We start from the raw sequence: 25,270 nt of genomic DNA, 5'->3' as shown, positions 1-25,270 counted from the left end.
TTGTTTCCATTGTTTCCATTATTATTAGTTAAAGACAAAAACATTGCATGAAGAATATAAGATATGCAGTTATATTACATAATATAGTTAAGATATAATTATGCATTAGAAGAGATTTCGTAATAAACATTAAATGTCTATAAATATTCCGTAATGTATCCAATTTGCAAAAATTGTAACTCTGAATGTCTTGTCTGAATGTCGAGTTTCAAATGTAATTCGTATTAATCAAATATGGCGCGCTTTTCTTGTTAGTTTAACGTCCCTGAGCAATATTCAAAAAGCGTACTGCATAGAACGTGTTCACAGCTGTTTGCGATAGCGTCCCTTTTAGAAAATAATACAGGTTATTGAACAAATGCGAAATAATATTATTATCGTAGAAAATTTGTGAAATTGTAGCGAAATGTTAAAGATATTTTGATTTTTAATTTAAATAGAACTTCAGAGAATCTAGGTTAATGTTAAACAATGAAACGAGATTCGTTTAAATTGTTTGATATATAAAGATAACTAAATATATTCGAAATAAAAAGGAATAGTGAACCTTGTCTATCTTCACCTTCGTCTATCTTCCTCGTACTCTTAATAAATCAAAATTATTTGTAATTTTGTTATTAATTGCGTTAATATTACGAGTTATTTGTTAGGAATGTATATAGGATAAACACTAAATAAATATTATGAATCATCTATTAGAAAAAAGAAACGAACGTATAAATAACCAGTGTTTCCTTGCAATCAAATAATGACGTTCACAAAAGAAGACTAAAGCATTAAAATATATGTATAAAAAGAAAACATTATATCAAAAAGAAGCAATTGAGGTTAAGTTGTTTCTGAAAACTCATTGTACGAGTGACCAGCAAATGTGACTACAAAAAAAATAATCGAAGGGAGAAAGGTAATTTAAAAATAGATCATGATAAATAATTGGACAGCAACGTATGTAAATCAAACGAAGTGGGGAAATGAGACCGAAAACGTAGCCAGAAAAGGACAGCTGCCGCAAAACAATAGCAGCTACGATTTTCGTAAATGGAATAGAATAGAAATAGAGAAATAGAATAATACGAAAGTTCGCTGGTAAGTCAACAAAATATGTTTTTAACAATTGGATATTATGTTCGAAGCAAAAAAATAAGAGTTAGACTGAACGCGGAAATACCCAGAGAAACTAAATACGTGTGAGCTAATATATTTTAAATGAACTAAGTAAAAATAAAATATCGTAAAATTATTATAAATATAAAATTAAACGCTTTTTATCGAATTATATTTTGTTAATGATCATATTTCGATGTATCAAAGAAAAAGTTCAAAGAGAGTGAAAAGGAAAAGAATTTCATACTAGTAATACGCGATTAGTGTTTCTTGATGTAAGTGACTTTGATTGAACACTAATAATCATCTATTCACATAGAAAAACGACAAATCGCTATAGCTAAATATAGCAAATATAACCAAACAAATATAAGATTCTTACAATTTTGAAGTAAAGACATGTCGATGTATTTGATGATTAAATTTTCTACATTTATGACGAACTCTTTGTAGTTGCTTCCTCGAGAGAGGAAATAAGAGTGTACACAATTGTCCTGATTATTATACAGTACTACTTAAAAAATATGTTGATCACCATATACAGCGACTCAAAAAAATTGATCACATATACTTGGATATTAAACAAAATTATTAATTTATAGACATACAATCTAACAAGAATAGGAGGTCTGAAAATATTGATTGATGAAAATAAATATTAAAAAAGAAGTGGCACCCGGCTATTACCCAAAATTAAAACAATAAGAGAGGCAAAATAATGTGTTTTACTCACAAATATGAGACACACATTCAAATATTTTTATGTAATTGATATAATTACCAAATTTATAGATAAATGACGTTTAAAAATGCTATAATCGGACATTCGCATTAATTAAAAATTGTGAGAATGATAATTAAACTTTGTAAATACTGTAGACGTCCGATTACAGCATTTTTAGACGTTACTCATCTATGATTAAACTTATTTTATACGAAAATTTAACTGCTGTTAATCAAATCTTTAAATATTCTAAAATGCAATGTAACACCAGAATGTAATACAATGTAACAATGTAATACAATGTAACAATGTAATACCAGAGAGGTGTTTTTGACGCAGATTTTTATTTCTGATAACATTACCACATTCGTTTGTGACTATCAACTTTATTAGTTAGATTGAATACAATACCTACGCTCACCGCTGTGAGGGCGCAGAGGGCATACAATATACTTTGATTTGTTATACGATTAATATTTTAGAACATGAGGCATGAAGTCCCATAAAAAGCAAGATCTATGTTCTATGCTCTGTGCTATAAGCTTATTCTTGTAAGGAAGTATCACAGGCGCTTTATGAGGTTCGAAAATGTCAGCGGGCGCCACTAGAGCGGGACACCGGACGCGCGGCCCAAAATTAGACGGAAAATCGTTAATTCTCGTTGATTTTCGGATGGAGACCGAGGGAACGCGACAGGTGGGGGCACTAGAAATAATACACTGATTTCAGTTGCGAACGCGCACTATGCTAGGTAGTTGCCGAACAGTCAACGGTATGTCTGTTTTTCTCGAGGAATAAAAATATTCGTCGATGATATGTTTCACCAGTGCTTAACATTATGATAGATTATTGAACGTCGTGTGAACATCAGCTAAGAACCCGATGGAAGAAGTTACCTGAGGTACGTTTGAAGACATGCACACACCATACACCTACAGGTAAGAGTATTCTTTGATTTGCATTAGGGAAAGTGATCTTTCTATAATGATGTTGTTCCCTCTAGTGATTTTGATTGCTGAGCTAATTCTTAGCAATTTTAGAGCGTACGTGGCGGCGGTATGCTCTCGCAAAAGACGAATATATGTACTTAGGATAAATTTACACTGTTTCACTTTGGCAGAGCACAATAAATGATTTATTGAAAAACGGTGCTCTTACCGTAGAAAAGAACCTATTTCATTGCATGCTTCGACGAGGAAGTTCATACTTTTCTATACAAGATAAACAAATATGAGAAAAACAAAATTGCGCAATAATTAAACTTAATTGCCTGAAAACAAGACATTGATTGCTTATTATTCTTTATTTAAGAGAAGGAAGCCATTATCTTTCATTTGAAATGATAATAGATTAGTGAAATGATGCAATTTATTCTCTATATATAATAGCTTTTTAGATTTAACATTAATTTACTTTCTCTGGAATAATATTTTTGTTATAATAAAACCTAAATTTCATTTTAAGAATAATTTCAATAGTTGATATGCTGCGAATAATATATGTGACACGATGTAACTGTTTCATCTTTTCAGTTAGAAGAATTTTTGCACAGTTGCTAGATATTACACAAGGATAAGTACAATTATGGAAAATTCATAAGCACAATCAACATAACTCGAATTTTATAATAATAATGTATTTGATCTCATTTTAATCAGGAATTAATTGTATTGAAAAATAATACATTTTCGTGTTCTTGTTTCTTTCATTTTTCTATGCTATTTTTATATTTTACTATAATTGCATCTCAATAATGAGCCAATTTAATAAATCTTTATTATAATTTTTCCTAGGCATCCTACGGGTATAATGCTTACGAATATATTTTATGTTTCTATGTTGTGTTTTCAGAGCTTCTACAGATAATTTTCCGTAATAGGAACTACTGAATTCGATACAATGCCCACTGAGATAATAATTTATGCATTGTTATCGGCATAATATATCAACTATAATGTAATACATGTAAACTATTTGTTTCTTCATTATTTTTCTTTATTCGATACTATTTATCCTTTTTCCACATGATATAACTTTGAAATAATGCTCAGTTTAAATATCAGCTCCTAATTTATATTTATTATGAATTTACTGTAGGGTTATTGAAAGATCTGCGCCGGTATTCGCGTCATTTGTACATCTAAATCCTTGTTTTGGCATGCTGATTAGTAAGCTCATTTGTCCTCTGAACTATATTCGTATTCTTCTTTTGTTTTGATGAAGACTTTTTTGGTTGCCACTTCTTATATGCCATGTATTAAACGGTAACCTGAAGGGTATGCGAAGTATGTTTTCAAAACATTTTATCCAAAGGTGAAAAGGTGATGACCCTTTTCATCTTGTGTCTTGTTAGCAACAGTAGCTTTATTTAATTCTTCGGCATGACATCACAAATGTAACATACTTTTTGAAAGTCAACATTGCTGAGAGTCAAATTTGATATTGACTGACCTCGTTATTTGGCCCTACATAACAAACACCGTGTGTGTTGATTCTTGAGCTGCCGGCCTACCAGCTATCACCTTGAGCTATCAGTTCCTGAACTTGTGTTCCCTGTTTTGAGTGAGTTTCTTCGATAAATCGACTGGTCGCACAGAGCGATACGTAGCATACGTAGGCATTGTACGTACAATACGTTATTATATTCTTATTTTACTAATTCTGGTAATTCTTTAACGAATACAAGTTTGATTGGTGTATACAATAATGTAGAGATATTTCATATGTAAAGTATTTCATTTACTCAGATAATATTTTTTATTATCATTTATTGTCATGTGTAGCGGAAGAATAGTGGATATAGACATAAATTCATCACTTGCAGAACTATCTGTGAACTTTTGCTTATACCTGAAGTTCTATTAAAGCTACACTTGGTCAACAACAAGACATTGTTAAATATAATATCCCGTATTAAATCAATAATTGAGGAAACAGTTTTATCTAATAAATTCTGCATCTCGTTATTTATTCCAGTTATCTCAAATTCACTCGGCAAAAGAGATTGTTTATATTTTTTGGTGGCGTAGTAGGTAGGAAATGTTTGAGAATGCAGCGAATTAATTGCGTTACGTAAAATTTCGTTTGCACGAGAGAAACGCTTTTAGTCGTAGGGCTTTTCATTCCATTTGCTAATTTAGTTGCAAAATTCAATTTTTCAACGGATCAAAGTTACTGAGAGCAAATTTAGAAAACTTAAAATATAGTTTTATTAACCTCATAAAATTATATTTTAAATTTTCTGGATTTATTTCCACATTCTGCGAACAGCTTTTGTTGATATTGCATCCTTACTTGATCTAGCTTGAATTATGTTAAGATATATTATAACAAATTTGCTTAATACAATTTTTGATGGAAGCCGTGTTGAATTTTAGAATGAATAAAATTCGATGTTTCTTTAATATTCCTTTTAATCCGATCAAGAGACTCAGTCAAATTTAAACTTTCTTCAATAAATGTTCGTATGGCAATAGTTTTGTTTGTGGAACATTTCCATACTTCAAAGCATTGCCTATATGTACTAGAGTGACACTGGCCTACATTTAAAAGGTAGAAAAGAATAGATAGATAGAAATAAATACACGATACAATGTATATACTGTCCTATACATAATTTTTAATTCACGGTTTTTTTTTTCAGTCATTTCATCGATGTTTATATCACAGTAATACTTACAACTTATAGATTGACAATTTATGTTTTTCTTATAATCATACGTACAAACTAAAAATTAATATATAATACATGTATCACAATATACAATAACAGAGAATATTCAAAAATACTATATTATAAGTACTGTACAATAAATACTACAGAATAAATATAAATAATCTACCAAAAATGAATTTAGGAAAAATAACGTAACTATTCTTCTAAAACTGAAGGGATTATTTGCGGTGGAAGCTATGGGAGATATCGTATCAGCAACTAAGAATTAAGGGATCGAATGTTTAGAATAACATACGCCTTATCGCTTCGTAAAAGCATGAGTGGCGACTTAAAAGACTACGCCAAAGATCTCGACGCTGAGAACGCGAATGATTTCAATATATTCTTTTTCAATTTGTACACATTTGTGCACTTAAATTCAACATTACTACAAAGTTTAATGTGCCCCAAATTAATATGCACAAAATTTCGGGGGTACCTTTTAGTACCTTTCTTAAAATTCAATTCAAAGCTGATAAACATTTATGATAAACAATTGGGACAAATTCTTAATATTATACAAAAATTATTTATCAGTTTCAAAGGCATAATAATACTACACACAATTTATAAAAATCAAATGAAATACATAAATATTCATGTAATGGCCCGTGTTTAAAGAAGTTCGCCAAAAATTGCAATAAATTTCTAGCATCATTTTTTATAACAAATTCGAAAATTCAGCAAAAAATTCTAAATAGTATTAAAATCTGTGTTCTTTTAAATAACATTGGCAACCAATACTGGATGCATATGCTGTTGTCACGTCGGAGACACAACAAATCACGAAACCGATTGGGGTTAGGTTGGGGTTAGGTGATTTCCTTGCATCGCAGTTCGAACGTTTTACGAATAAGGTGAAGAAATTGAACTTTATGATAATAGAATTTATTATGAAAATCCAACGGAGTGGCGGTTCAAAGTGTTACAACAGAATGATTCAAAGTGTTACAAGGGACTGGGTTAAAATGTTTTAACAGACTGAGGTTTTATTTTGGAGGGTTTTTATACTGAGGTTTTAGTCCTTTTGGAGGGGTTGTCGTCTGGTGTATCTCAGAGGCGTCTTTTCCGTTACTATTTGGTTATTCTTTGGATAGCTGTTGTATGCAGAATATCTAGAGCCTATCCTATTACTGTTTCTCCTTGAGCGTGTGACATTCCCCCCGTCTTAGATTCGCTTTGCTCCGTTGAAGCGTATGGCTCTTGTGGGTCGCCTGATTTCTTGAATCCCGTTATCTTCATTTTCGGTAATGTTCTGGAAAGTGACTGTACCGTAGGCTGATGGATAAATTGGTGCTGTTGGTATTCGTGCTTATTGTTTACGTGAGCGGTAGGGCAAAGTATTATTATTATTATTAATATTATTAGTCCGTGCCTTTTGGCTTTGGACGAGCTTTCGGTTTTACATCTCGTTTACTTATCACACTTTTTACATTCTATCAGCCTTATGGCGTTATCACTTTATTGCCTCCTTCCTTATATCTATCTAAACTCTTTCCTCGGCTATTTCTCTTTTCTTATATCCACTTTGTTATATTGCACTTCATTATATATTCTGTCTCTAAAACTATGGCAACTTTTGAGCTTTCGCCTCCTTGCTGTGCTTCCTTATTGTCGTTCCTCCCCGTTTTGTATTGCCCTTCTCTTCTGCACTATTGTTTTCAATTCTATTAGTCCTTCTCCAGTCTCGTTTAGTATTTTTTCTGTGTCCTTTGTCCCCCCCCCCCCACCGTTATTTCGCATTCTTCTATTACGTTTATCAGTTCTTCTTCTTTGTATGCCAATACTATATTAATCCCCTCATTTATCCCTCTTATGGAGATCGTCATTATTTTTATCTTGACACGTACCCATCTCACTTAAACTCAACCTTTTTCTTTTCGCGAGGAGGGGAAACATTTATTGACAGCTTCCCTATTAATCCTGCCCCTGTAGTTATTGAAGATACCAAGGCCCAGTCAACAACTGCATGGTGAAATGCTTCTCTTCCTCTTCCAAAAGGTGGCTGCATCCTCAATCAGCCTCGTCCAATTTTTGGCGTCCCTTCTCCACTCCTCCACCCTTTCCTCTTCATACAGTTCAAGCTGATTGAAAAACACCTCCAGATTCTTGAAATCTGGTCGAACTAGTTTCTTGACCTCGAACATTCTCCCACGCCACCGCGCCCTGATATGAATGCGTATGGTTCTCGTCAACGCGCACAGCGCCGCATGCGAAACTGTCTTGTAGGTGATCGGTTACTTGCTAAGGCACTTCTTTGAGCCTTACTATAAGTAACTCACTATCTTAGCCTTACTTAGCGCATCCACCCACATTGGGGAGGCGTATAGCACGACCGACTCCCATACCTGGTGATACAGTTTCTTGCAAGCATTGGACGGGCCGTTCTCATTTGGCAGGAGCCCTCTGATGGCCCCTACAATAGCATCCGCTCTAGCATAAACTAGCTCTATATGGTTGAAAAAAATTCTTTTAGAGTCCAATACCACGCCTAGGTATTTAACCCTTTCGCGTGTGATAAGCGCCTTCCCTGCCACAGTTATATTAAAAATTATGGAAACTCTCATTCTCGTCAATAGTAAGATTTCAGTTTTTTTCCTTGCTACTTGTAGACCCGAATTTACACACCAATTGATGATCGTCTGATGTAGAGGTTCAGAGTGCCCTCCACACTATCCTTTTTATTCAGATCTACCAAATGCAATAGCTCTCAAATTAACATAATTATCGAAGTTGCCCAACAGGCTATCGTAGACTAAGTTCCACAGTAGCGGGCCCACCACTGAGCCCTGGGGAACTCCAGCAAAGGTTTTTGTTATGATCGGCTTCTACGTGTTGTTGATAACTACTAAACAATCCTTCAGGTAGTTCGCGAGAACCCTCGTCAATTTGTAAGAGAGACTCCTACGCCTCCTTCAAAATTACCTCCCACCGCAAGGTATTAAACGCATTTTTAACATCGATGCACATCATGACGCAAACTAGGCCCTTCTTTCTGCAAGTATCGGCAAACTTGCAGACCTGCGATACCTCGATGGTACCTTTCCTTTTGCGGGACTTAAATTGGTTTCGGTGAAACGGATCTATACCCAATTCCTTCTCAATGGCCAACTTCTCAATGGCCCATTTTCCATTTAGCTGGTACTCTTCCCATGTCATAAATGGAGTTTATCATGGCAAGCAGTTCCTGCGCTCTATACCTGAAGATCAATTTGATAATTGATCCCGAGACCCCGTCTATACCGACAGCCTTATATACGTTCAGCCGATCAACCGCTTCTCTTAAATCATCCATATGGACCGTGTCCTCTGCTTCCTCTTTATTCGAAACGCCCGTGTCCTCTATTGAAAAAAGATTCCCAATGATGCTTAAGGCCTGCTCCCTTCCAAGATTCACGTTCGACTTACTCCTCCTCAACCTAGCTATGACTCTCTTATATGGCAAGCCCCACGGATCACGGTCGAGGGTGCTGTGATACCAAAACGGGACTTAACCTCAACCTAACCCCAACCTAACTCCAATCCACGTGGCTTTCACATTATATATTCTCGCTAATTAAGAAGCAGATGCGGCGTCCTTTTCTTAAATTTGCTCTATCGTATTTCATCCTTACATATCTTACATTTATATTTATCTTTCTTACATTTATATTTCTCTATTACATTTGTATCTTCTCTTTGGTTAACCCTATCTCTGTTATTACCATAATCTCATATCTCTATACAACCTAAGTTGTTATCATATTGTCCTTCTTACTTCTCGCATTCCACAATGCTATTCTACATATTTTCTTTCATCCTGTTATTTCTTTATGTTAAAACTATACGCCGTTTACGTTTTATGTTGCCAGTATATTGCTTATATTATATTATTTTATTGTTAAATTTAATATATTATACTTTGCTATATCCGCCATATATTTTACTATCTTCTACTCTTCTCTCTTTTTCTTCTTGTTACCATCCTCTTTTTTATTACGTAAGATATATCTTCAAAAGACATCTCGATGGCGGAGACGGAATAGTGCGGGATTTTTACTGACTAAAAGGTCACGGTGACCTTCTTCGGGCGTGACGGGAAGACTCTGAGAACTCTGATGGACACCACCAGTGCCATCCCACGCCATTGCCGCTCTTTAGGGAGGGGCCCTTCTTCCAGACAGGTTAATTTGCTTCCTGGATGAAGCCGAAGACCACACCCAGTCTTGACACCCACAACCACTGACGATGCCGTAAGTACCATACCCCGACGTCGTTGCTACTGTGCCGCCATCACAGACAAACCGAGCCTCCGCCCGCGGCCCGCTCCAGAGTAGGGGGTCTCCTCGTCCTGCGGAAAGAGTTACCGAACCTAACTTAATCTCTTAACTGTGAAAGTATCGTATTACTTTCAAAACGTAAAATGGTCAAGCGTGACAATATAACGGTCATTTCTTATGGATACGGTTATGGTTATGTTTGCTGCGCAAATGCATCGAGCGAGCATGCGACTTTAGTAGCATTGCTATAACCAAGTTTATTAACTAGATTATTTGAGGTATCGATCTTTGCGTTTTTTCTAGTAGAAGTTTAACGACATCCTTACGGTGATATGTAGTTTTGTATTGCCGTTATCATCCAGATCAACATGATTAATATTGCTTATCAGACAAAGTAACTATTTTATCTTGTTTAACTTGGACCTGTCCGTTTTGTGTTCGCATACAACAGCGAATGAATAACTTTGCAATATTAATTTCGGATAATTGGATTGGCGACGCATTTTAGTTTTAAGCTGAGAAGGGGGGGGGCAGACCCTTCTCAGTCTGACGGCTCCTTCGCCGCGCTCTTCTATGACGGCGGTAGTGGTGATGTCGCGGTATCGCGGCGTCGTATCGGTTCTCTTCGGCGAACCACTCTGACGGGGTCGCCTCTCTTCCCTCTGTTCTTCTCCGCCCGCTCCTTCGCTAGCATTACTTGCTCGCTGTAGTTGCGGACGGCGGCTAACTCCTATTGGCCCCTCGTCATGGCCTCTATGACCGCTTCAGGGGCTAGCCTATCGCCGATGGTGAGGCGTAGTACGCGACGCGGTTCTTCCCACGCTGGGCAGCGCTCCAGTGTGTGCTGTGCCGTGTCTTCCTCCTCTTGGCAGTGGTGACAGATGGACGTCAACTCCCTTTGAATTTTTAGCAGGTACTACTCGAACACGCTGTGGCTGGTGAGTATTTGCGTCATCCTGAATGTGAGTGGTACTCCTCCGCGGTCTCTCCAGGCCTCCCAGTTGGGAAGGATGGCGCGGACGGCTCGGTGCGGCCGCGTGGTGTCTTCCTCCAGCAATTGGGAGCGCCTCCTTCCCCATATCCTTCGCTTTGCCTCCCTCCGGACGTCTTGGACCGGCTGGTCACAGTTGGTGGGTTGCGTTCCCCCGTCGCCCGAGCCCAGATCCCTCAGGTGATCGTACACCTGTTGGAGTGCGAGGGCTTGTAGTTCGAACGGAGGTGACGCAGCTAGCACGGATGCCGACGCATTGGATATCGTTCTATATCCCCTTGCTATGCGGATAGCGGTCGTCCTGTGTAGCCTCTACAGCAAGGTCAGGCTGCGGCGATTGGCCATTAGATCTCCGGCCCATATGGGAGCCCCGTAGAGGACCCGCGATCGAATCACTCCCTCATATAGGCGCCGCACTCCGGTTCCCGCTCCTCCGATGTTCAGCAGTAAACCGCACAGGGCGTTGGCTGTTGCCGTCACTTTCGAGACCAGCAGATCGAAATGTGGACCAAACATCCATCCGCTGTCAATGACCCAGATGAGGTATCAGGGGTCTCACCGGGACTTCCTCTCCGTCAATGTCCACGCAGAGTTCAGGAGGGGGGGCTCCTCTAGTGCGATGGTCGAAGAATCCCAGTGCCTCTGACTTGGTCGGCGACACGTTCAGGCTCAGTCTCCGGATGGCGCGCACTGCGCATGCCACGGCGGTCTCCGCGAAGGCGTCCTCTCTCTAGTGACTCCACAACTTGTAGATCATCTCTTTTTCTAGATAATCTATAGAATGTTCTATCTTTAATGTAAGACTTCTACTATATGTTAAAACCAACTAAACTAGCCTCTTTTCACTAAATTTGCGTACAAATCATTTATGGACATGTAAAGAAACCTGGATCACAGACTTCTATATATTAAGTAAAAGTAACATAACGTTACTATTGTGGCGGATGGAGTACGGAGATTTGGTATTATGATAATAGAAATAACAGGACTGATTGCTGTTGAAACCGTTCAATGTATTTCAAATAAATTACTTAAATACTTGATAACGTCGATAGACGTTCGTACAGAGGATTTTAACAAGATGAAATAAATCGCTCGCGGATACTCGATAATGACTCGTAAATACTCTCACGTTTCGATAATCGCCCACAAAATAATCACTCGAAATTATTCGTAATTAATATTAATTCTAAATTAATATAAATATTAATATAAAATCGCTCGCGATCGTGTCCGCTTATTTGTACTGGTCGAGGGGGAGTCGAAAGATTCGAATTTAACTTGGAACGACGGTTGCCCTCAGCGGCGACATTGTTTTTTTTTTTTTTTTTTTTTGCCTCGCTTCGTCCTATGACTCATGTGTCGCCACACTATTCTATATTATTATATTCTATATATAATAATATTATATAATAATATTATATAATAATATTAACACTAGGTTTACGGGCGTTTCTTATATACCTATCTCTACGAGGACCCGTTAAATTGACGTAAAGGAAAATACGTATTTTCTTTAAAAAATGGGTTTATTCAAATTAAGTCTGAATTGAACAATATTAGGCTTTACGTATAAATAAATTATTAATAAGTAAAGTCCTTTTTGCAAATTATCACGGAAATGATAACAATAATCATATTTATTCAGCACATCTTTTGCAAATATACTGAATTTTGTTTGTGTATTTTCCGCGTACGATCTTTTTTGCAATATATACAATTATTATTACTTCTATATTTTTTACAGTAGCCCACTTGGCAACTTTTTCGTACTTCTGACGTTGAAAATGACAGAAATGAAGCGTCTGATCTTTGGCACTATATGAACTCCTTTTTGGATATTTTCGATCCGGTGTACCCTTTACATAATATCTACGCGTTTATCGCTGCTAAATTTGAAATATTGAAAAAAAACTTGAAGGGACCATCGGAAACTCCCCATCTGGTCAACGACGTCCACACCAAACTTTTTTTTATTATGAAGAGCAATGGTTTCTGGAACACGTTTGTAATTGTCTTCTAATTGTGTACTCGTATGTTTGGTACTTAGAAGGAGGACTTCTACGTTAGTTTTACTTTTATACACAGTAAGCTTGCAGTTTTCTGATTTATATAAATTTGAGGAAAACAAGGTCATCTTGTCCTTTTTTCCCTTGAACATCGAGTATCATCTTTTCCCATATAAGGAAAACCATTCAAAATATATTTTGTTTGGACGTCAATTGCAAACCAAAACTTAATGTCAAATTTATGAGGCTTATTCGGCATATATTGCGTAAACCTGCATCGGGCTTTCGTTGGAAATAATTGTTCATCTATTGAGATATTTTCATATGGTTTGTAACAAGCCTGGATATTACTTATAAATCTGTTCCATATTTCGGATATCAGCGCAAATTTATCTGTTTGTAATCTTTCGAAAGCTTTCAACGATCTCGCTTCATATGCGCCCCGGACATGTAGAATTCCTAGAAAATTATGTAACTCAGCATGAACTGATTGTTCAGTCTTTTTTCAAAATTCGATGCGCCTCGGTTTCAGTGCAACCTTTTATGTGTTCCATTATGTGTTTGTCGAGTATCAATTCGAAAGCACTAGTTACTCAATCCGACATAATATTTTGCCTATCCGTTCTATCTCTAGATCCGCCTGCTTTCAGTGTTGCAACTGTTGCACACTGTTTTTAAAAAACGCTTTGTTTATGAAATCAGCTAGCCTGTCAATTTGACGGGTTTCGTAGAGATAGGTATACTACATACAGATTTTAAAAATTAGAAAGCCTAGGAAAAGGTAATTGTGTGTATACATTCTTTAGATGAAATGATTAATTTTCGATGCAAAATGGTTAAAATTAATGCATGGTTTCTGGGATATTTCATTTCGAAGTTTTAAATCCGTCAAATTGACGGGTCCCGTAAACCTAGTGTTAAATAATATAATAATATTACATTGTACATTATAATTTCACTCAATAATTTTGTTACTGAACTGAATACGTGTCAACGTCGAAAAAAGTAAAAAAACGAGAAGGTTAGAATTGCCATATGTTGATCGCCCAACTCTGAACTACCTAAAATATGATCTCTCTCTCCCTCTTTCTTGTCATGCTTTTACACACACGTCTTATGGACGTCCATATAAGATATAGTCGCACGCACAGTTTACGGTTCCCATGGTTGATTCGAAACAAGTTCCTCCTTCTTTATTAAAGCGTAGCATATATATACAGAATATATTCACTTAATTTTGGAACCCACGCTCACGAGAACATATGAGAATCACAATATTCTAACATGTACGCTTACTGGTATGCTTACTAGTGTAAATAAATGTCGCTCGCCATCTATAAGCTGTTGTTAGAAGTATAAATAGATGAAAACACACAACGGTTCGATAGTTACCGAAGCGAGCTTCGCATCTTTTCGCCCAACGATTTCATGCGCGAAGCTTCGAAATGCGTTTCTCTTCCCACATTTTTTTTTTTTTTTTTTTTTTAGTAGTTTGATTCTAGTTGAATCTAATACTTCAATCTAAGGGATATTGTCTTTTTAGTCTGCGGGTCTAATCCGTCGTGACGAATAATTGGGCAATTAATGGGTTTTGGTGGTTATTAACTCTTGTATTATATCTGTTTCTGTACTTGGCTATTTCTTCTTTGACTGTGGGTATCTTAAGGTCGCGATGTATTATTTACTTGGTAACATACCAAGGTGCATCTATTAGGGATCTTAGAGTTTTTGATTTGAATCATTGGAGAATTTCTATGTTGAAGTTGCTCGCTGTTCCCCACAGTTGGACCCCATAGGTCCAAACATGTTTTAATATGGCTTTGTATAACATTATTTTACGCTGCGTGTTTAAGTTGGAGCGTCTACCAATGAGCCAGTAGAATTTTTTTAGTTTTGTTTTCAGTTCTTTGGATTTCTCATGATCGAGCAAAAGTTTGCAGTCGTGGGTCGGTAATATTTTGCTTGGGTACTAGTATGGTGTTGTGAGATTGGTTCTTTGGGCAGTTGGCGACACGATTTGCTTCGCGTAGCCATTGTTCTCTATCAGCTGCTAGTTGTTGGGCAAGGTTCAGGTTCTTCGGGTCGCTAACTACTACCATCTGCCCTATTTCATATCGTAGGTTATTTATTTTATTTATTTATTTTTTTTTTATTTTTTTTTTTTATTCTTTTATTCTCTAAGCTATAATATTTTACCAAATGTCCTTCTGGACAAATTGTAAAAATTTAACAATCAATAAAAAAAAAAAAAAAATATCGTAGGTTGTGTAAATATGTTTTACGTGCCTCGCGTTCTTCAATATCTATAGCTACGCGTCGTTCGGTTGGTGTGCTGTTTTCGTTTTGAACTGCGTAATTTAATTCATTGAGCTATTGTCGGAACCTAGAATTGAAAGATTGTACACTTTTTGTTGCCCTTTGTTTTAAATTCTTTAATTTGTCCCTACAATTGTTGATGGTTGTTGGTGTTAGTACGTGTTGTCTCAAGCATGAATACAAGTCTTCGAACGAGTCAATTTTTAGATATCGTATATTCCGTTTTGCGTCATCGGTAATTCTTTGGATCAGTATGAAATCTCATAATAGCTCTCTGTCACTTGCCTTACATCTGGCTCTTGCTTTGCGGACCGATGAGATGAAATCTTCAACGCCTACGTCATCTCGACCCCGTAGTGTCTCGACAGTTTGTATGGCCTTATCTGCGTCGAGCCCTTGGTCTTCGTTGTAGTCGTTTCTTTGTGTAGTCGTAACGTGACTAATTCGTTGTCTTCGTGAAATATTTGGTCCGTCGGTTTCGTCGTCTGTCATGTGGTCGACACCGGTTCCTAAAGTAGTGCTCGTAAGCGGCTGATCAATTTCGGTGTCGTACTTTACTTCCATAGCTTTTGCAAGGCCTCGTATTTCTTTGGCCAGATTTCTATCACTAGTTTCCGTGAATCTTTTTATACTGTTAATATTCTGATCCGTATTACTTCTGAAGTTTCTGAACTCGTGAGTTAGACTTCGAAGTCGTTCGAGGATAGTCATAATTAATTCACTTTGCTTTGCCGTATTCATGTCAGTTGGATTCATCTTGATAGATGCGATATTTTCAGAAGAGTCACTATCTTCAGAACGTATTTTGGGTTTAGGATTTCGGTAATATACGAAAGCCAGCTTACCGAGATTCTTTGTAGATTCTTCTTTTGAAGGTGACCGTGGTCCTTCGCTGTAGAATCCATAGAGTTCCCATTGAAGTTTGGAGGGGCCTTTTTAGTTATTGTTTCAATAGCTGTGATATGCAGGGTGTTCGATCTATCCGGTTACTGAACGGGTGGTCTTCTTGAGTGTGTGACACCCTCAACGGCGACATTGTTTTTGCCTAGAGATAATCTAGCTCTAATTTCGTATGTCGAAGCGGTATCCGTGATCCGAGACACAACAACATGAGTCGCTCTCGCTTCGCCTCGCCCTATGACTCATATTTCGCCACATTTGAAATGTGAAAAAAGAATTACAATGAAATTGTTCGCATTCTTACAAAGCTCCAGACCCTTTCTTAACTCAAAAGTTGTTTATGTTAGATCAGTAAGAAGCTAGACGTATCTCTAAACCGCAGAGTTAATATCAGTTTATAGATACTTCGCGACAGTTGATTGTAATATGAAGAGTAGATGTTATACCATTCTCAACGTTCTCGTGAACGCGGATGTCGAGTTAAGTGGATAACAATGTGTGCAATCTCTATTTATTTACGTATATATGTAAATGTATATCAGGAAAATTCCGGATCGATCACTAGATTGCTAGATGCTAATTAGAACTATCACATCGGTAGTTACCTACTAGAACAACATAGTTTTACAATTTTATAAATGTGTGAATCATTCTTTAATGCGCATGGTCCCAGATGGATTAATAACACCAAAAATGCATTCTACATAACATGGAATTCTTTCTGCACCAACAAACTTTTGTCAGAATATATTAAACCAATTATTATTAAACAAATATAAACCCTCGTTTGGAGAGCATGATCCGAGATGGATTAATAATACCAAAAATTCCTTTAGTAAGTTAGCACATTGTACGAATGTATTTGTTGAGGTTATTAGATGTGTGAATAAAGGAATGCGTGGATAAATTGTAAGGTAGGAAATATATTTTAATACAGAAATGTAAATACAAATCGGAATGTAATTTGAGCTAGTCCAGATCCGCACGCTGGCAGTGTTACCCTATGACTAAAAGCCCTGAAGCCATCGTCGCCTGTCTACAGTATATGGTCTGCCTTCGTCCCAGTCTTTTGTCTATACGCTATCGATGACTTCAGTGCTTGAGAAAACTAAAAAGACCAGATGTAAATTTTTCTTAGAAGTGGTGATCACTTCAACAGTATTAAATCAACAAATATAGAAAGTCAATAAATATAAAGACTTCTTTTCTTTTTCGTAAGGAGGAGAAAATATAATTTACGCATACCCAATGGCTATACTGTTGTGTCATGTGAGACTCTGCTAGTACCAGTACTACCACTAGTACTCATTACTATCAGTAGTTTCAATATCAGAAAAATATAAAAATCTCGAAATTTGTCGAAATCTTTTAAAAGGCATTGTTTTTTTAAATATTGGCATTTCTACTACTGCTCTTATGGTTCAATACAGTTGGATATTTGATTTTTTTACTTGACGCATCAAAATACACAGTGCATAGTGGATTTTTATTTCGTCTAAGGTAACAGGATACCAAGCGTCATCCACTTTCCGTCTTCTATAATGATAATGATAATCAGATAATGCTCTTCGTGCATTATCTGATGTGCGAAGCGACGAATAAGCAAAGTTTATTATCAAATATAATAGAAAATAGGTCTAATATTTTTAGTTTAGAGTATTCGTCTTTGTTTGCGGATCCGCATAGTTTTTTGCGCATACACGCGTAAGTCGATGACAATGTCCATGAGGAAAGAAATCCTTGAACTCCTGTCCATAACGAAAATGCGGCAGGATTGTTAGTAATTATTTGGAAGTTTGACCTCATGAGCGATTTCAATGATTTCCGAATATGTTGTCGATGGCATGATTCTGAACAATACATACATGTTCATACATTTCCCTATATATGTTATCGCGGTTCAATTTTAGTTTCTAAGATATTCGCAAAAAACTGACAGTAACATTACAGCGAATTCTGTCTATGATTGTGTATCCGTGGCAGCCAGCCGCCTCACGGCGACCGGATAAAATGACACCTAACCTGAACCCATATCAAATATAAAGAAAAGATAGACTTGACTGCCTAAGGGATGTTAGAACAGTGAACTTGACTGTCTGAGGGATATTAGAACAGTGATTGACCCGTCTCGTACTATTTAGGAAGAAAGCTCGTTGTGGGTGTATCCTTGTTGAACTAAGAACGCGGATTCGTAGTTCACACTTTTCGGTAGAAAAGTGAGGGTAACGATCCGCGATGCCCATTGGGTATTACCAATGTTAATGAATTAAATACGCGGGGACAGTCCTCGGCAAATGTGACTCACGTGTGTTTCTGTCCTTGGAAAAACCCGCTACCTCGCTGGGCAAACCTCCGCTTTCTCCGTAATGAGTGCGAGCGTGCAATAAACCTAAGGACCCATTTAAGGGACCACTCATAAGCCGAATGTGTGCAAAGAATGCAATTTTATTGTTAAAAGATGTGGGCTATGGTGATTCCTTGGGTTTATTGCGGGTCAGTGTGACGATGTGCAGGCCTCGGCGGCCTGACCATGAAGGACGTCGCAGGTACCGACTCACGCGACGTAACACATAGCATTTCTAAAAGATCAATACATTAAGTTGATCTTATTGTTACTTAAAGTTATCGTTTATATAAACGTAAATTTACTAATATCGTATAAATGCCATTTATATTCACTACAATAAGTTTTAGACTTCTATTCATTCAATATAATAAAATACAGGTTTATATTATAAATTACAATGTGCTTCTCTTAATTCATCAACTTTAGGTTATAAAAAATCCTGCCATTTTGAATGTCGTACGATTTTCTCTTTTTTTTTTTGCAAATAGATATTCGATGAAAAAGTAAAATGTTTATATGTCACAGACTTATGTTTACTTATTGCACATTCTATAATTGAAACAATTCGGAAGCTATATGTATTTATTTATTTATTATAAAACTATACTGTACAAGTCGCATTAAATTCTAAATTTCCTTTTAACTGAATTTCTTCACACTTATTCTCGTACAAAATTTCATAATCCATGAAAAATTTGGACTTTTTACGTACGTTGTTTAATTTCTTCTAATAAATTGTGTATTGTGTTATAATAAAACGGAAGACTTTTTAGCAGGGTATTTTATAGATAAGTAGTATTAAGTTATGACATATTGAGAATGAGTAATAAATATATGTAATAAATAAATGAGTAATAGTATGAGTAATAAGAAATAAAGGAGACGTTATGAGTAATTGAAATTGCGTTTTGAAATGTTAATATCCCGAAATATTATTGCATATTTGGGAGGCGATACAAGTATTAATATTAATATTTCTGGATACTACTATTTGAAAAATAATTTCAATCTAAGAACTGTGCAACCTGCAATTCAGACAGATATATTCTATAGTATACAGGGTGGGCCATTTAAAACAGGTCAAACAAATTTCACGTGTTACTTTTTCCTTACTTTCTGTTTCACTTCACTTAAGTGAAAATGATTTTCAGAAACGTTTACAATTCTGCGAATGGGGCTTACGGAAACTGCATGATGAAGTGTTCTTGAGTAAAATTTTGTATACGGATGAGGCAACATCTACAAATCATGGATCAATCAAGCGTCACAACATTCACTACTGGACATAGTAAAATAATTGCGCCACATTTCATTGATGGCACACTAGTTATATGTAAAAAACAACGGACAAAAGAATCTTAGAACATGTTTTGTCAGAATTATTAGAAGACGTTTCATTAAAAGCAGTCCTGTGGGGTCACTGCTACACACGCTATACACTGAAGCTGTTGCTGCTTTTACTCAGACGCCAATATTTACATCATCAGATGAAACTCTACGCAACTAACTGAACTTATTGAAACGGGTATACCTCAAAGCAGTCTTGTGGGGTCACTGCTACACACGCTATACACTGAAGCTGTTACTGCTTTTACTCAGACGCCAATATTTACATCATCAGATGAAACTCTACGCAACTAACTGAACTTATTGAAACAGGAATACCTCAAAGCAGTCTTGTGGGGTCACTGCTACACACGCTATACACTGAAGCTGTTACTGCTTTTACTCAGACGCCAATATTTTCATCGTCAGATGAAACTGTATGCAACATACTGAACTTATTGAAACAGGTATACCTCAAAGCAGTCTTGTGGGGTCACTGCTACACACGCTATACACTGAAGCTGTTACTGCTTTTACTCAGACGCCAATATTTTGATCGTCAGATGAAACTGTATGCAACATACTGAACTTATTGAAACAGGTATACCTCAAAGCAGTCTTGTGGGGTCACTGCTACACACGCTATACACTGAAGCTGTTACTGCTTTTACTGAGACGCCAATATTTTGATCGTCAGATGAAACTGTATGGAACATACTGAACTTATTGAGACAGGTATACCTCAAAGCAGTCTTGTGGGGTCACTGCTACACACGCTATACACTGAAGCTGTTACTGCTTTTACTGAGACGCCAATATTTTGATCGTCAGATGAAACTGTATGGAACATACTGAACTTATTGAGACAGGTATACCTCAAAGCAGTCTTGTGGGGTCACTGCTACACACGCTATACACTGAAGCTGTTACTGCTTTTACTCAGACGCCAATATTTTGATCGTCAGATGAAACTGTATGCAACATACTGAACTTATTGAAACAGGTATACCTCAAAGCAGTCTTGTGGGGTCACTGCTACACACGCTATACACTGAAGCTGTTACTGCTTTTACTCAGACCCCAATATTTTCATCGTCAGATGAAACTGTATGCAACATACTGAACTTATTGAAACAGGTATACCTCAAAGCAGTCTTGTGGGGTCACTGCTACACACGCTATACACTGAAGCTGTTACTGCTTTTACTCAGACGCCAATATTTTGATCGTCAGATGAAACTGTACGCAACATACTGAACTTATTGAGACAGGTATACCTCAAAGCAGTCTTGTGGGGTCACTGCTACACACACTATACACTGAAGCTGTTACTGCTTTTACTCAGACGCCAATATTTTGATCGTCAGATGAAACTGTATGGAACATACTGAACTTATTGAGACAGGTATACCTCAAAGCAGTCTTGTGGGGTCACTGCTACACACGCTATACACTGAAGCTGTTACTGCTTTTACTCAGACGCCAATATTTTGATCGTCAGATGAAACTGTATGCAACATACTGAACTTATTGAAACAGGTATACCTCAAAGCAGTCTTGTGGGGTCACTGCTACACACGCTATACACTGAAGCTGTTACTGCTTTTACTGAGACGCCAATATTTTGATCGTCAGATGAAACTGTATGGAACATACTGAACTTATTGAGACAGGTATACCTCAAAGCAGTCTTGTGGGGTCACTGCTACACACGCTATACACTGAAGCTGTTACTGCTTTTACTCAGACGCCAATATTTTGATTGTCAGATGAAACTGTATGCAACATACTGAACTTATTGAAACAGGTATACCTCAAAGCAGTCTTGTGGGGTCACTGCTACACACGCTATACACTGAAGCTGTTACTGCTTTTACTCAGACGCCAATATTTACATCATCAGATGAAACTCTGCGCAACTAACTGAACTTATTGAAACGGGTATACCTCAAAGCAGTCTTGTGGGGTCACTGCTACACACGCTATACACTGAAGCTGTTACTGCTTTTACTCAGACGCCAATATTTACATCATCAGATGAAACTCTGCGCAACTAACTGAACTTATTGAAACGGGTATACCTCAAAGCAGTCTTGTGGGGTCACTGCTACACATGCTATACACTGAAGCTGTTACTGCTTTTACTCAGACCCCAATATTTTCATCGTCAGATGAAACTGTATGCAACATACTGAACTTATTGAAACAGGTATACCTCAAAGCAGTCTTGTGGGGTCACTGCTACACACACTATACACTGAAGCTGTTACTGCTTTTACTGAGATCCCAAAATTCACAAAACAATTCGCAAAACTTGTTGCAGCGATAGCTGCTACGAATTGAACAATGGCTAAGTACAAGCAATAAGCTTCTTATTTACAAAACGGCAATCAAGCCAATTTGAATCTACGTGATTGCATTGTGGGATACGGCTACTGAAAGCCATATAACACTGATGAAGCACTGCAGCCCGTCATTCTGAGAACCATCGCCAACGCTCCTTGGCACGAAGCGATCTTATGATCAAAGTAGTAGAAATGGAAATAAAATATCTATGCAAATAATACACGATAAGGCTTGAAAACTATCCTAGCTATGTTACAAATAATCATTCACATAATTGATTCAATAATAATTCAGAAAACCTTGCTAGAAGACTACGCGCAGGATGCATCCAAACGATCTCCTCCCCACGGCATAAAGAATGTGTGCATTAGAGATGTTCCTACTGAAGGAGCATCTACGTTATAAATATTTCAAACATTGTTAAAGGAATTTACCAAATGTGCTTCCTGTACAAATTGTAATGCATTGGAGTTATTAAAAAAAAATGTATTCATGTACCATAGTCATTTTGAAGACTTGTATCAGCAGTGAGTATATACATAACATGTTGTATGTAAATCTTTGAAGTATTGGAAAAGTACTCTGAAACAATTTATTTTCTATTGCAGTTGATATTGGCTAACTTTTCGCCACGAAAAACTTTACTAACAAAAACCATATTACTTCATTTAAAAAGATAGAGTTGATCTTCATATCAGATTGACGGCACCATCTATAAAAAAATTAGTAATATCAGATTATAAGCGCTTCGATATCAAGTAAGTTTGGTCTAATGCATTTTCGTGTATCTTCAAAAAACAAGTGAGATTCAGCTAACCTGTCTTAAATGCCCCACTCTTTATATTACTCTGTATATTGTTAGAAAATAGATTTGTGTACATTTGTATTGTACGAGCGAGGAATGAAAGAGAGAAAGATAAGAGGAAAATACCATTGAATTAATGAATTAATGAATGTGCAATAAAACAAATACATTCCTGTTTGAGATATGTAAGATAATAGAGCGGTGTACGTTAATACTTCGTTATTCTGTTACATATAAATTTTATATTTAATAAACCGTTATATATTATTATTTTAACATATATATGTCGGGTTAGCGTTAAGACTTGGATTAGGGACGTGAATCTGCGCCTGGGTTGTTCATCGTCGTTGTACAATCGAGATGACGTTTATTATCGCAGATATAGACAATACAAGATCGACAAGTGGCTACGGTAACTAGACGCTACTGACAATGACCTCAGATTCGATATGACGAATCCACGATCCACGGGATAACGGATATATTTTGCTTCAAAGTCTATGTTGGACTCGACTTACTCCTCGCGATACAAGGATCGCTTGACTAACTCTTTATTGAGACATGGATTATCCACCGATCGTACGAACACCAGGTAACTGGCTAATGAGACTGCAAGAAAGAGAAAGACTTTCCGTCACGACGACGCTGCAGAAGAAAACTATGATGGGGTGTGCCTTAGGGCACAGAGGAAAGCCTCCGCTCGGAGGGTGGGGGAAATGGACGTTGCTGTTAATTGGTTAATTTCTATGTTGGCGATTCCTCAGGCTATCTGAACATACTGTGAATGATGCATCGACATCTGGCGACCATCTTACCCAAAGAATGGGGTCTGTGTGTGGCGAGCCACGAGGCCGTTGGAATGTTTATTGTCAAGTATCGGTACGGCCAATTTTTTAAAGGCGAGCTATGCAATTCCACATCTCTATTATATTATATTATTATTCCAGCTATATTACCACACTGAGCGTTTGTGAGCACACTATGTTAGGTGTGTTTTCCATAGTGCTAACGATACCTGAATTGAATTCGGTAACGGTGTGTTGATCTCGCATTTACTTTCTCTCGATCCGACACCTGATTACCACGCTAGATATGTGCGAAAGCATTGAACTTCATCGTATCGCCACATTGGGCATTTGTGAAAACACTATGTCAGATGTTATGACCATAGTGCTAACAATACCTGAATTGAATTCGGTAACGGTGTGTTGATCTCGCATTTAATTTCCCTCGATCCGACATCTGATTACTACACTAGGCATGTGTGAAAGCATTGAACTTCATCGTATCGCCACACTGGGCGTCTGTGAGAACGCTGAGTGCCACACTGGACATGTGCAAACTCGTTCTGTCAAGTGCTGTGGTCAGAATGATCCTCTGAGACCGGGGGTACTCGCATCGTCATGGTCACTGTTCTCGTCATCATCGCAGACGTCCAACTCAGTAGGAACGCGACTATCTGGTATTTTCTTTAATCTATCATGGCTGTATTTATATGACCGTTTGCCATCTAACGTTTTTAAAATGTACCTATCTCCTTCCAAAATTTCTGCTATTACACATGGGACCTTAAATTTCGGATTTAGCTTCGTTTGATTCCTTTCCTCATTTTTCTTTAGTACAAAGTCACCGAGATTGAATGGAATTACTTTGGCTTTTGTTTTATCGAATCTTTCTTTATCGTACTTAGCGCTGTCCTCTATATTTTGTATGGCCTGTTGCCTTACGTTGGAGATGTCTATTTTCTTTTCCTCGTAATTTCAGGTAGTAATAACCCGTAGGCTATTGCTGTTTTACCAATTAGTAGTCCTAGCGGACTCGATTTAGTCACACGATTGGTGGTGCAATTTAAAACTAATTGTATTTCGCCGATTGCGTCTTGCCAGGATCGTCCGGTCGTCTCTACTGTCGTAAACAAATTCTTTAATGTCCCCATAGTACGCTCTACCTGTCCATTCGCCCTACTAGCACCGGTTGCTATTAGCTGGAGTTTAATTTGTTTACCCTGACAAAAATCTTGGAATTCTTTACCGATAAAACATCGCCCTTGGTCCGCTATTATCCGAAAGGGGCTGCCGAATAGGAATATGGTAGATTTGAGTGCCTTAACGGTGCTAAGAGAGTCTATTTTACGGGTATGGTGTAGGTATACAAATTTGGTAAAGGCATCGATTAGGACAATGACGTATTCTTTTGAGTCGTTTTTGCCGCTCAGCTTTCCCGTTATGTCTATGTGAACTGTATGTCAAGGGATGCTGGCCTTAGGTATGGGATGTAATTCGACTTGTATTTTACCTGAATTTGCCTTAGAAATCTGACAAGCATTACTGTTCTCTACGTATTTGCGAGCATATTTTGCCATCCCTTCGAACCAGTAATATTCGTACAGTTTATCGAGCGTTTTATCCCAACCTAAGTGCATGATCGA

The 25,270-nt window shown here is 37.2% G+C and overlaps 1 protein-coding gene across 1 annotated transcript in view; it reads left to right on the top strand.

Moving 5' to 3' along the window:
• The first annotated feature begins 2,222 nt into the window (after nt 1–2,222).
• The window catches only part of LOC141445937 (uncharacterized), a 41,546-nt gene continuing 18,498 nt past the window's right edge, over nt 2,223–25,270 (top strand). The window contains exon 1 of the transcript XR_012453419.1: nt 2,223–2,729. The gene's annotated coding sequence lies outside the window, so the exon portion shown is untranslated. The remainder of the gene's footprint in view (nt 2,730–25,270) is intronic.

Source organism: Bombus fervidus, chromosome 18 (assembly GCF_041682495.2).
Source record: "Bombus fervidus isolate BK054 chromosome 18, iyBomFerv1, whole genome shotgun sequence".
Taxonomy (NCBI): domain Eukaryota; kingdom Metazoa; phylum Arthropoda; class Insecta; order Hymenoptera; family Apidae; genus Bombus; species Bombus fervidus.
This window is presented reverse-complemented; position numbering and strand designations above follow the sequence as displayed.